We start from the raw sequence: 12,495 nt of genomic DNA on the forward strand, positions 1-12,495 counted from the left end.
AGATGAATACCATATGATTTCACTTACACATGAAACTTAAAAACAACAACAAAAATAAAAACCAAGCTCATAGATACAGAGAACTGATTGGTGGTTGTCAGAGGCAGAGATTAGTAACTGAGTGAAATGAGTGAAGTGGGTTAAAATGTATTAACTTCCACTTATAAAATAACTAACCACAAGGATGTAATATATAGCATGATGTGTATAGTTAATTATATTGTACTGCATATTTCAATGATTCTAAAGGAATAGGCTTTATTATTTTTCACTTATTAAAAGTAAAAGCTTGTTAATTGTAGAATAGTTTTTCACAGGTTATTTTTCACAGTTACCTTCCTAGAGCTTATTTTTCTTTGTATTAGTTTTGGTCTTGTATCAGTTTTTCTCTAGGAAATTGTTCATATCATCTGTATTTTATTTATTTTTTAATATGTTTTATTGATTGTGCTATTACAGTTGTCCCAATTTTACCCCTTTTCCCCCCTTCACCCATTACCCCCATTCCCTCCAGCAACCACTCTTGGTACATGCCCATAGGTCATGCATATAAGTTCTTTGGCTACTCCATTTCCTATACTGTTCTTAATATCCCTCTGTCTATTTTGTACCTACCAATTTGTACTTCTTAAACCCTGCACCTTTTCCCCCATTCTCCTCCTTCCCCATCCCAGCTGATACCCCTCCAAATGATTACCATATCTATGGTTCTCTTTCTGTTCTGCTTGTTTGCTTAGTTTGTTTTCTTGGATTCAATCATTGATAGTTATGAATTTATTACTATTTTAATGTTCATAGTTTTGGTCTTCTTAAATAATTCCCTTTAACATTTCATGTAATAATGGCTTGGTGATCACGAACTCCTTTAGTTTCATCTTATCTGGGAAGCATTTTATCTGCCCTTCCATTCTAAGTGATAGCTCTGCAGGATATGGTAATCTAGGCCATAAGTCCTTGCTTTTCATCATTTTGAATACTTCTTGCCAGTCCCTTTTAGCCTGCAAAGTTTCTTTTGAGAAATCAGTTGACATTCTTATGGGATCTCCTTTGTAGGTAACTGTCTCCTTTTCTCTTGCTGTTTTTAAGATTCTCTCTTTATCTTTAACCTTTGGCATTTTAATTATGATGTGCCTTGGTATGATCCTCTTTAGTTTTATCTTGTTTGGGACTCTCTGTGCTTTCTGGACCTGTATATCTATTTCTTATACCAAATTAGGGAAGTTCTCCTTCACTATTTTTTCAAATAAGTTTTCAATTTCTTGCTCTTCCTCTTCTCCTTTTGGCACCCTTATGATTCAAATGTTGGTACATTTGAAGTTTTCTCAGAGGCTCCTTAACTTATCCTCATTTGGAGGGATTCTTTTTTCTTCTTGCTGTTCTGATTGAATGTTTTTTTCTCCCTTGTATTCCAAATCATTGATTTGATTTGAGCTTCATCCCCTCCACTGTTGGTTCCCTTTAGACTTTTCTTTATTTCAAGTACTATAACCTTCATTTCTTCCTGAGTATTTTTTATGCTGTTGAAGTACCCAGTTAGTTCCTTGAGCATCTTAATAAGCAGTGTCTTGAACTCTGCATCTGATAGATTTCTTATCTCCATTTTGTTTAGTTCTCTTTCCAGAGAAGTACAGAGAACTTTCCAGAGAAAGTTCTCTTTCTCTTTGTTCTGTTCTTTCATTTGGGCCATATTTCTTTGCCTCCTCAGTTTGGCAGCCTCCATGTGTTTGTTTGTGTATTAGGTGGAGCTACTTTGACTCTTTGTCTTAGTACCATGGCCTATTGTGGAAAAGTGCACCAGTAAGTTGGATGGGGTGGAGTCTTAGTTAATTGCCAAGGTGGGGCAACTTGTGTTGTTGCTCTGTGGCTCTGTGTGGGGGAGGGCTCAGAGAGGGAACAATGCCTCTGCATCACCTCTGGAGTTTTCCCAGGAAGAAGCTGTCTCCTTGCACTCAGACTGAGGCCAGTCACTTCAATTTCTCCCCATATGCCACTGGTGCCCTTCCATCTGTTGCCCTGGTGCTGAAGCTCAGAAGGAGTGAGTCTGCAGAAGTCCTAAGTCTGTTGTAGGCCCTTTAAGAGGACACTCTTGAGAATCCCATAATTTCTTCTGCTGCCCCAACCCCTACTTGTTTTTACAGCCAGAAATTATGGGGACTTATCTTCCTGGTGCTGGATCCCTGGGTTGGGTGGTATGGTCTGGAGCTGGTATCCCTCACTCCCAAGGTGTCCCTCCCAATATTTATCCACCACACTTGGGGGTGGGACTGCCCATTCCATGTATCCACATCCCTCTATGCCTCTCCATGTTTATACCCCTCCGACCTGTCTGGATGAACATGGCTTCTTTAATGCCTTGGTTGTTGGACTTCCTTACAACTCAATTTTCTGATGATTCTGGCTGATATTTGTTTTGTAGTCTAGTTGTAATTTTTGCTGTGCCTGTGCAAGGAGGCAAGTCATGTTTACCTATGCCTCCATCTTGACCAGAAGTCCTAAAAGAATAGATTTTAAAAGTTCTAATCACACACATAAAATGTTGTACCTATGTATGGTGATGGGTATTCACTAGACTTATTTTGGTAATCATTTCACAATATACAAAAAAATCTAATCATTATACTGTGCTCCTGAAACTAATATATGTTACATGTCAGTTATACCTCAATAAAATAAATCAAAATTTTAAAAGTCTGTTCCTCTAGAATCATTCTCAGTACTAAAATCTGTAGTAGTCAGGGTTATACAGAGAAACAGAACCAGTGTGATGTAGATATATAGGTGTAGATATATAGGTATAGACATACAGATATATCTCTTCTGGAAGATATTTATTTATTTATTTATTTATTTATTTATTTATTATGAGGAATTTGCTTATGCAATTATGGAGATTGAAAGTCCCACAAACTGCCACTTCCAAGCTGCAGACTGAGGAAAGCTGGTGATGTAATTTAGTCTGAGTCCAAAGGCCTGAGAACCATAGCAGCCAATGGTGTATGTCCCAGTCTCAGGGCCAGAGAAGATATTTCACCTCACAAAATGAGGCATGAATAAAGGGACAAATTTTAACTTTGCCAACCTTTTGTCCTAACTGGATTGGATAATTCCCACCCACTTTGGGGAGAACAATCTACTCCAAAGAGTCCACTGATTCAAGTGCGAATCTCATTCAAACTCTAAGCTCATAAAAACACCTAGAAATAATGTATAATCTGTGTACTCTGTTGCCAGTCATATTGACACATATAATTAACCACCACAGTCCAATCTTGTGTTTTTATGCAACCTGATAATCTGTCTTTTTATCAGTGTGTTTCAGACAAGATCCATTAATTCATCTAACAAATGTTTATTAGGCATATAAGTGTCAGGCATTATACTAGGTACTGGGGATACAATGGTGAGCAAAACAGCATAGCATAATGGTTTAGAACACAAACTCTGGAACTGTCTCCCTGGGTTTGAGTCTTGGCTCTGTCATTTTTTAATTTTGAGAGCTTGGGAAAGCTACTCTGTATTTCTGGGATTGTTTCCTCCATGTATATGGTAATAATAATGCCTCACAGAGTTGTTATGAGAATTAAATGAGTAAATATTCATAAACTGCTGAGAAAATTGCCTAACATATAGTAAAAGTTATACATGTGTTTGATAAGCCACAGAAACTTAGGCCATTCCTGCCACCAAGGAGCTTAGAGTCTAATGGGAGAGACTGACTTTGACCTAAAAAGCACATAAATAAATATAAAATGCAAGTATGTTCACAGCTACAAAGAAGACTTACATGGAGCTATGATAATTTGTATTATGGGGATTTGACCAAGGAAAGTATCTTTGAGGAAGTAGTATTTGAGCTGAAGGTAAGTAGGAGTAAATTAGGAGAGAACTATGTCTTTCGAAGGAGTATGATGAGTGACTCTGTATTTCCCATCTTCCTACAATAAAGGGCGTGACCTGGGTCTTAAACTTCTGTGTTCTTCATCATGCCTGGTAAGCATGGTAGGAGTCCTGGACAAGTTTAACAATGTTTGTGACAAGAAAGAGCTGCCATCCTGGAGGCTTATTTTTTCTCCTCCTGCCTGGCTAACCCAAATCTAGGAAACTAACTGTACAAAAAATACTTGGGAGTGCTGAAGCACTCTGTCTGGAAGGCAAGCCACTGAAGGGAAGCAGCAATGGAAAAATGAATGCAGCTCTTTGTTAGCATTTTGACTGCTATATCATTTCAAAAGCATTTGCTCCACAGAATTACTCTTAGGAAGCTAAGAAGCTGTTCTGAGCAGAGGACACTGAGCTGAGGCTCCTTGTGGTTCCCTGCAGCATTCGATTTTGAAGCCCATGATTCCCTGGAGGGACATTCTTTACAAACCAAAGTCTCCATTTCCTCACATCACATGTGGCTAAAGGATTGAAATAATCAGGCACCTGCAACAATTTTATTTCCAGGATTATTTCTATTGTCAATTACAGATTAGGAAACAAATGTATGAAAGGGATATCTTTTTTTTCTCTAAGCAAAGGAGGAGCAGCTGACATCATTTGCCTTATGGAACTGCTGAAAACCTTGAACAATCCTAGTCAGGGCACTTTCTAGAGACCATTTCCATCTGGTATAGAGATGTCTCTCAATCCAACCTCAGGACCCACCCATTTTGCTTACTGCTTTGCTGTATTTTAAGAGGTTTCATGTACTTTTGTAGGAAACTAAGAAAAGATAAACAATACATTCATTAGGATCATATTCTTTTTTTGCAAGCTGCTGAAACCACAAGATAAACCATGACCACTTGAAAAATAACTTATTGGCCAATGTAACTGTATGGTTCAAATATAGACCCAGCTTCCAGTGAATTTATTCTTCTCACTCAGTTTCCTGCTTTTTCTCTCTATATTTTCTGTCTCCACTTCCTTGGTGAAGGCTCTATTTTCAGATAGATTCTTCCTTCTTGATCAAAAGAGGGACTTGGCTGCTACTTCCAGGGCCACATTCTACCCCATTCATGTAAAAAAAAACAAAAAAAAACCTCTTTTCCCTCACTATTCCCGGCTAATGTCTAGAGATTTTGTCTGATTTGAACAGCCTGAATCACATGCCTGTCCCAAAACAATCATTGTGGCAAGGGGATGAAATGAACAAATGGCTTATCCTAGGCCAGAATTGCTGGGAAGGGACAAAGTGGAAATGCCTGGTAGGGAGGCAAACAACAAAAGCCCATTCTATGCTACAATAATTGTTGCTTATATTAGATAAATGTTTTCACTTTCAACTTCTCTAAGTCCTTTCCTGTCCACCAGCACACTAGATCCTTATAACCATGAAAATTAGCTAAGATTGGAAATATCATTCCCATATAGCTGATAAAAACTGAAGCCCACATGAGTCAAGTTAATTGGATAAAGCCACACTATTGTGGTTAAAGACATGGTGTTAAAGACACTTGACTCACAGATTGTAGAAATCAGGATTCTCTAAATGCCAAACCCTTATACTGGATTGTGTTCATTTTCTCTTATGTTTTAACCCCATAACCCATTCCCATTCCTCTTTTTATCCCCATGTCCATAGCCATTCTAATATATTTTACATGAAGCTTTTGTATTTGAATGTGTTCTTTAAATTCTGTATTGTTTCATGTACATGTATTCTTAACCTTTAAGTGGCACTATGTTGTATAACTCTACTCTTTCTTACTTTGTTATAGATTTCGTTTACTTATTAATTTTTTAGAGATGGAAAGGGAGAGAGAAAGAAAAGGAAAGAAACATCAATGTGTGGTTGTCTCTCCCGTGCCCCATACTGGAGACCTGGCCTGCAACCCAGGCGTGTGCCCTAGACTGGGAATCAAACCAGCAACCCTTTGGTTTACACACCCAAGGAAGTATGTGTCCCAGTACTAGCTCAGAAATAAAGTTCAAGTTTCAAATGCCATACCCTACTTTGCTAGGCCTGTTCCAGATCCTCTCATTCACCACAGAAATCAGGTTTCAGCTTCATCTCCTCTGGTCTAGGCATCTTAGTGTGTCAAATGAGCTAATGTTTGGGACCAAAGAGATGCATTCATACCACCATTATTCAGAAACTACAATGAGCCAGAAGCACATTGTATAAGCAATTACATTCAGAAACTGAGATAAGATTTTTGCTGGAAGGAAGCACAGAGTGTTGAAGAGTATAATGGAGAGGCACTTGACCTGGTCTGGTAAGGGAGAAATGGGAGTAGATGAAACAGAAGAAGGTTCCTCATAGGCATATTACTTGCACTGAAGCTAGATCAGGTAGAAACTTACCAGAAGGATTGGGGCAAGGGGTAAAAAAGAATAGCATATGCACATTCTAAAAACATAGATAGCTTACCATGGTTTAAATGAGGGTAGAAAGGTATGATAGACATTGATGGTTTTTGCCAAATTTTCCACTTCTCTCTCTCCCTATTTTTCTGAGTACACAGTAAGATTGCACTCCCTACCCACCTCCACCCTTGTGTCCAGCAAAAGCCAATAAATTACAGGTATAAGTAAAGCCTGTAATTTTCAGGCTGAGTATTTAATCCAGAGTAAGAGTTACCAAGCTGTCTTCTTTCAGTCATGGTGACAGGTAATGCTTCAAGTGATATAAGCTCCATGAGCCTTTGTTCCAGAACAAAAGTTAAGTAGAGTAGAGTCCCTGCTGTCTTGGAACAGACAAATAGCATGAGTGAGAAATAAACTTTTTTTAAACCACTAAGATTTTGGGTGTGTTTATTACTGCTGAGTAACCTCATCTATCCTAATACAGAAGTAAGAGTAGCAGGGGTGAGGAATGGAGGTAGAAAGGTAAACAAAGGTCTAATAATATTGAAGTTCCTGGGCTATGCTAAGAAGCTTTACTGTGTAGGATTAGTACTTGTTCACCCCTGTTCTGCAGAACTCTTGATGCCTCAGTGAAGGTAGGAAACACACAATATTCAGGGATCCAGGTTTCTGATTCTGATTTCTATAAAATACTTCTTCTTTTATCCATATTGTATGTATATATTAAGGTTTATTTAAATATTTCTTACAAAAAACATAGGATTCACTGCCAACAAGAACAAAAATGAATAAAAACCCCACATGAACCATGATCAGGCTTAATTTTAGAAAGATTGCTGTAGATACACTTTATAGAATAGATTGTAAAAAACCAAGACTGAAGGCAAAGAGACCCCTTAGGAAGCTATTGCAGGGGTCCAGGTGAGAAAAGATGATAAATTGGCAGTGGGGGTAGAGAGAGTGAATGTATTTTTAAAAATTATTTAGGAGATACAATTTACAAACTTGGTGGAAGATTGGCTGTGGGGGTGGGGAGTGAGGGAGAGAAGGTATTCAATGATGACTCCAAAGTTTCTGCTTTGGACAAAATGTCAGTGCCATTTACTAAGATGGGGAGCACAAGAGGAGAAACATGTTGATAGCCATGTGTCTGTGAGACAATAAAAAAGGGAAAAATCTCAGGAGAGAGGTCTGGATTCAACAAATCCCAGTTCTTGAGTTTAGTTGCTATGGGAACTTGGACAAATCAACAACTCTGAGCCTTAATTTCCTCATCTGTAAATTGAAGTACAAAATATCCAGTTTCATAAGGTTTTTAGGTTTTATCAAACATAAGATTTTTATGTGAGATGTTGCTATGTTAATTCTAAAATGTTATATAAATGGTAATAATGAATATTTTCATGGGGAAAAATGGAAGTAGAGAAGAATGGAGATTTGCCAAGGGACATTTAGAAATCCTTTGGTCTGCAGAGAAACTACAGAGCTCTGTCTGATTCACAGTGGCATCACCAGGGACATTGTATTCTCTGGGAAAATTATATCTACATGGAAATTGTTTCCAGTGGCTTTGTGTCATGGTGCTTTAATTGATTTTGGCCAGTGTTGGGGTTTTTTTTTTTTTTTGAGAAATGCTACCTTATCCTGGGTAGTGGGAAATTGGGATGGGGCCAGTGTAAATGTAGCAGGCCAGGAAACATTTTTGCAGCAGAAAACATTTTTTTAATTTGTTTTTTATTGTGGTAACATAAAATTTACCATTTAAAGCATTTTAAGTGTACAGGTCAATGACATTAAGTACATTCCCATTCCTATGCAACCAATATTTATATTTATACAAAATACCAATATCCATCTGCACAACTTTTTTATCATCCTAAATTATTAAGTATTAATTAAACAATGACTCCCTATTGCCCCTCTCCCCTGCTCCTGGAATCCACTATTCTACTTTCTGTCTCTATAGATTTGACTATTCTATGTATTACATGTAAGTGGAATCATATCATATTTGTTCTTTGAGTCTGGCTTATTTCACTTAGCATAATGTTTTTGAAGTTATTGCATGCTGTAGCCTTATCAGACCTTCATTATTTTTTAATCCTCACCCAAGGATATTTTAAAAATTGATTTGAGGCCCTGGCTGGTGTAGCTCAGTGGACTGAGCGTGGGCTGTGAACCAAAGCATCTCAGGTTTGATTCCCAGTCAGGGCATATGCCAAGGTTGCAGGCCATGGCCCCGAGCAACCGCAAGTTGATGTTTCTCTCTCTCTCTCTCTTTCTCTCTCCCTTCCCTCTCTAAAAATAAATAAATAAAATCTTTAAAAAATAAAATAAAATAAGGAAAACCTTTAAAAAATTGATTTGAGAAAAGGAGAGAGGCAGGGAAAGAGAGGAGGGGTAAACATCAATGTAAGTGAGAAACATCAATAGGTTGTGCACTGTGACCAGGTATTGAACCTGCAACCTAGGTATATCTGGGTATGTGCCCTGACCGGGAATCAAACCACAACATTTTGGTGCATAGGACTCTAACCAGTTGACTCACCAGACCGGGACCAGACCTTCATTCTTTTTAGAAGCTAAATAATATTCCATTTATGAATACATCACATTTTACTTTACCATTAATATTGATGGATACTTGGGTGGTTTCCACTTTTTGGCTATTGTGAATAATGCTGTTATGAATATTGATTGATATACAAATATCTGTTTGAGTTCTTCCTTTCAATTATTTTGAGTATATACTTAGAAGTACAGTTGCTGAATCATATGGTAATTCTATGCTGTTGCTGTCGTTGTTTTGAGAATCCATTATATTATTTTCCACAATGGCTGTACCATTTTATATTGACAATAAAAATAGTTCCAATTTCTACAGATCATTTACCAACATTTAACATTTTCAGTTTTTTTAATAGACAACCTAATGGGTGTGAAGTAGAATATCATTGTGATTTAGTTTGCAATTCTCTAATGATTGGCGATGTTGAGCATTTTTCCATATGCTATTGGCCAATAGTTTAACTTCTTTTTTAAAACATTTTATTTTCCAGCTGGCATAGCTCAGTGGATTGAGCGTGGGCTGTGAACCAAAGTGTCGCAGGTTCGATTCCCAGCCAGGGCACATGCCTGGGTTGCAGGCCATGACCCCCAGCAACCGCACATTGATGTTTCTCTCTCTCTCTCTCTTTCTCCCTCTATTCCCTCTCTAAAAATAAATAAATAAAATCTTTAAAAAAATCATTTTATTTTAATAGTTGTTCAAGTACAGTTTTCTGTCCCTCACTCCCATCCCACCCCACCCTCCCATCCCTCCCCACCTGCCTCCCATTTCCACCTCCCCTAGTTCTTCTCCATGTATCCTTTATATTTGTTCTTCTAAACCCTTGCCCTTTTCCCCTGAAATAATCCCCTCCCCTCTCCACTGTGGACATTGTCAGCCTGTTCTCTATTTCAGTGTCTTTGGCTATATTTTGCTTGCTTGTTTGTTTTGTTCTTTAGGTTCCTCTTAAAGGTGAGATCATATGCTATTTGTCTTTCACTGCCTGGCTTATTTCACTTAGCATAATGCTTACCAGTTCCATCCATGCTGTTGCAAAGGGTAGGAGCTCCTCCTTTCTTTCTGCTGCATAGAATTCCATTGTGTAAATGTACCATAGTTTTTTGATCCATTCATTTACTGATGGGGCCCTAGGTTGCTTCCAACACTTGGTTATTGTAAATTGTGCTGCTATGAACATTGGGGTGCACAGGTTCTTTTGGATTGGTGTTTCAGGGTTCTAAGGATATAATCCTAGCAGTGGAACTGCTGGGTCAAAAGGCAGATCCATTTTTAGTTTTCTGAGAAAATTCCATACTGTTCTTCATAGTGGTTGTACCAGTCTGCAATCCCACCAACAGTGCACAGTGCACAAGGGTTCCCTTTGCTCCATAACCTCTCCAACACTTGTTTGTTGCTTTTTTTATGGTGACCATTCTGACTGGTGTGAAGTGGTATCACATTGTGGTTTTAATTTGCATCTCTCTGATAGCTAGTGATACTGAGCATCTTTTTATATGTCTCTGGATCCTCTGTATGTCCTCCTTGGAGAAGTGTCTGTTCAAGTCCTTTGCCCATTTCTTAATTGGGTTGCTTGTCTTCTTAGAGTGGAGTCATGTGAGTTCTTTATATATTTTGGAGATTAAGCCTTTGTCTGAGGTGTCATTGGCAAATATGTTTTCCCATATGGTTGGTTCTCTTTCTATTTTAATACTGTTTTCTTTAGCCATGCAGAAACTTTTTAATTTGATGAGATCCCGTTTGTTTATTCTTTCCTTTATGTCCCTTGCTCTAGGGGACATATCAGTAAAAATGTTGCTGCATGGAATATCTGAGATTTTCCTGCCTATGTTCTCCTTTAGGACTTTAATGGTGTCACGACTTATATTTAAATATTTTATCCACCTTGAATTTATTTTTGTATGGTGTAAGTTGGTGCTTGAGTTTCATTTTTTTGCATGTAGCTGACCAGTTCTCCCAACACCATTTGTTGAAGAGGCTATTTTTACACCATTTTATGTTGCTGCCCCCTTTGTTGAGTATTAATTGACCATAGAGACTTGGGTGTATTTCTGGGCTCTCTGTTCTGTTCCATTAGTACATGTGCCTGTTTTTATGCCAATACCAGGCTGTTTGAATTACAGTGGTCTTGTAATACAGTTTAGTGCCAGGTACTGTGATCTCTTCTACTTTACTCTTCTTTCTCAAAGTTGCAGCAGCTTTTCGGGGTCGTTTATGGTTCCATATAAATTTTTGAAGTGTTTGTTCTATGTCTGTGAAATATGCCATTGGTACTTTAATAGGTATTGCATTGAATGTGTAAATTGCTTTGGGTAGTATGGACATTTTGATGATGCTAATTCTTCCAATCCATGAACATGGTATATGTTTCCATTTGTTTGTCTCTTCCTTGATTTCTTTCTTTAGTGTTGTGTACTTTTCTGAATACAGGTCTTTGAACTCTTTGGTTAGGTTTATTCCTAGGTATTTTACTTTTCTTTTTGCTATATTGAATGGGTTTTTTTTTTCTTGATTTCTGCTTCTGCTGTTTCATTGTTCATATACAAAAATGCCTTTGATTTCTGGATACTGACTTTGTATCCAGCTGTTTTGCCAAATTCATTTATTAGGTCAAGCAGTTTTTTCACCGAGTCTATAGGATTTTCTGTGTACACTATCATGTCATATGCAAACAGTGACAGTGTTGTTTCCGCCTTTCTGAATTGAATACCTTTTATTTCCTTTTCTTGTCTGATCACTGTGGCTAAAACTTCCAATACTATACTGAATAGAAGTGGTGAAAGTGGACAACCTTGTCTTGTTCCTGATCTTAGTGGAAAAGATTCTAGTTTTTGCCTATTGAGTATGATGGTTGTAGGCCTCTCATATATGGCCTTTATTATGTTGAGGAATGCTCCCTCTATTCCCACTTTGCTGAGTTTTTATCATAAATGGGTGCTGTACCTTATCAAATGCTTTTTCCTAATCTATTGATATGATCATGTAATTTTTGTCTTTGCTTTTGTTTATGTGAAGTATTATGTTTATTGATTTATGAATATTGTCCATACTTGCATCCCTGAGATGAATCCCACTTGGTCATGGAGTATGATCCGTTTAATGCATTGTTGGATGCAGTTTGCCAACACTTTGTTGAGGATTTTAGTGTCTGTTTACCAGTGATACTGACCTGAAGTTTTCTTTCTTTGTTGTGTCTTTATCTGGTTTTGGGATTAGGATAATGCTGGCTTCATAAAAAAGAGTTTAGGAGTCTTCCATCATTTTGGAGTTTTTGGAATAGTCTGTGAAGGATAGGGGTTAGCTCTTCCTTAAATGCTTTATAGAATCCTCCTGTGAAACCATCTGGTCCAGGGTTTTTTGTGTTGGGAGTTTTTGATTACTGCTTCAATTTCATCTGGTGTTATTGGTCTGTTCAGGATTTCTGCTTCTTCATTGACTTTTGTAGGATTATATTTTTCTAGAAATTTGTCTATTTCATCTAGGTTTTCCAATTTCTTAGCATACAGTTCTTCATAGTAATTTCTTACAATCCTTTGTATTTCTGTGGTATCAGTTGTACTCTCCTCTTTCATTTCTGATTTTATTTATTTGGGTCTTCTCTCTTTTTTCTTGACGAGCCTGCTTAGAGGCATGTCAAT

Source organism: Phyllostomus hastatus, unplaced genomic scaffold (genome assembly GCF_019186645.2).
Source record: "Phyllostomus hastatus isolate PE091 unplaced genomic scaffold, TTU_PhHast_1.1 phas_scaffold_28, whole genome shotgun sequence".
NCBI lineage: Eukaryota > Metazoa > Chordata > Mammalia > Chiroptera > Phyllostomidae > Phyllostomus > Phyllostomus hastatus.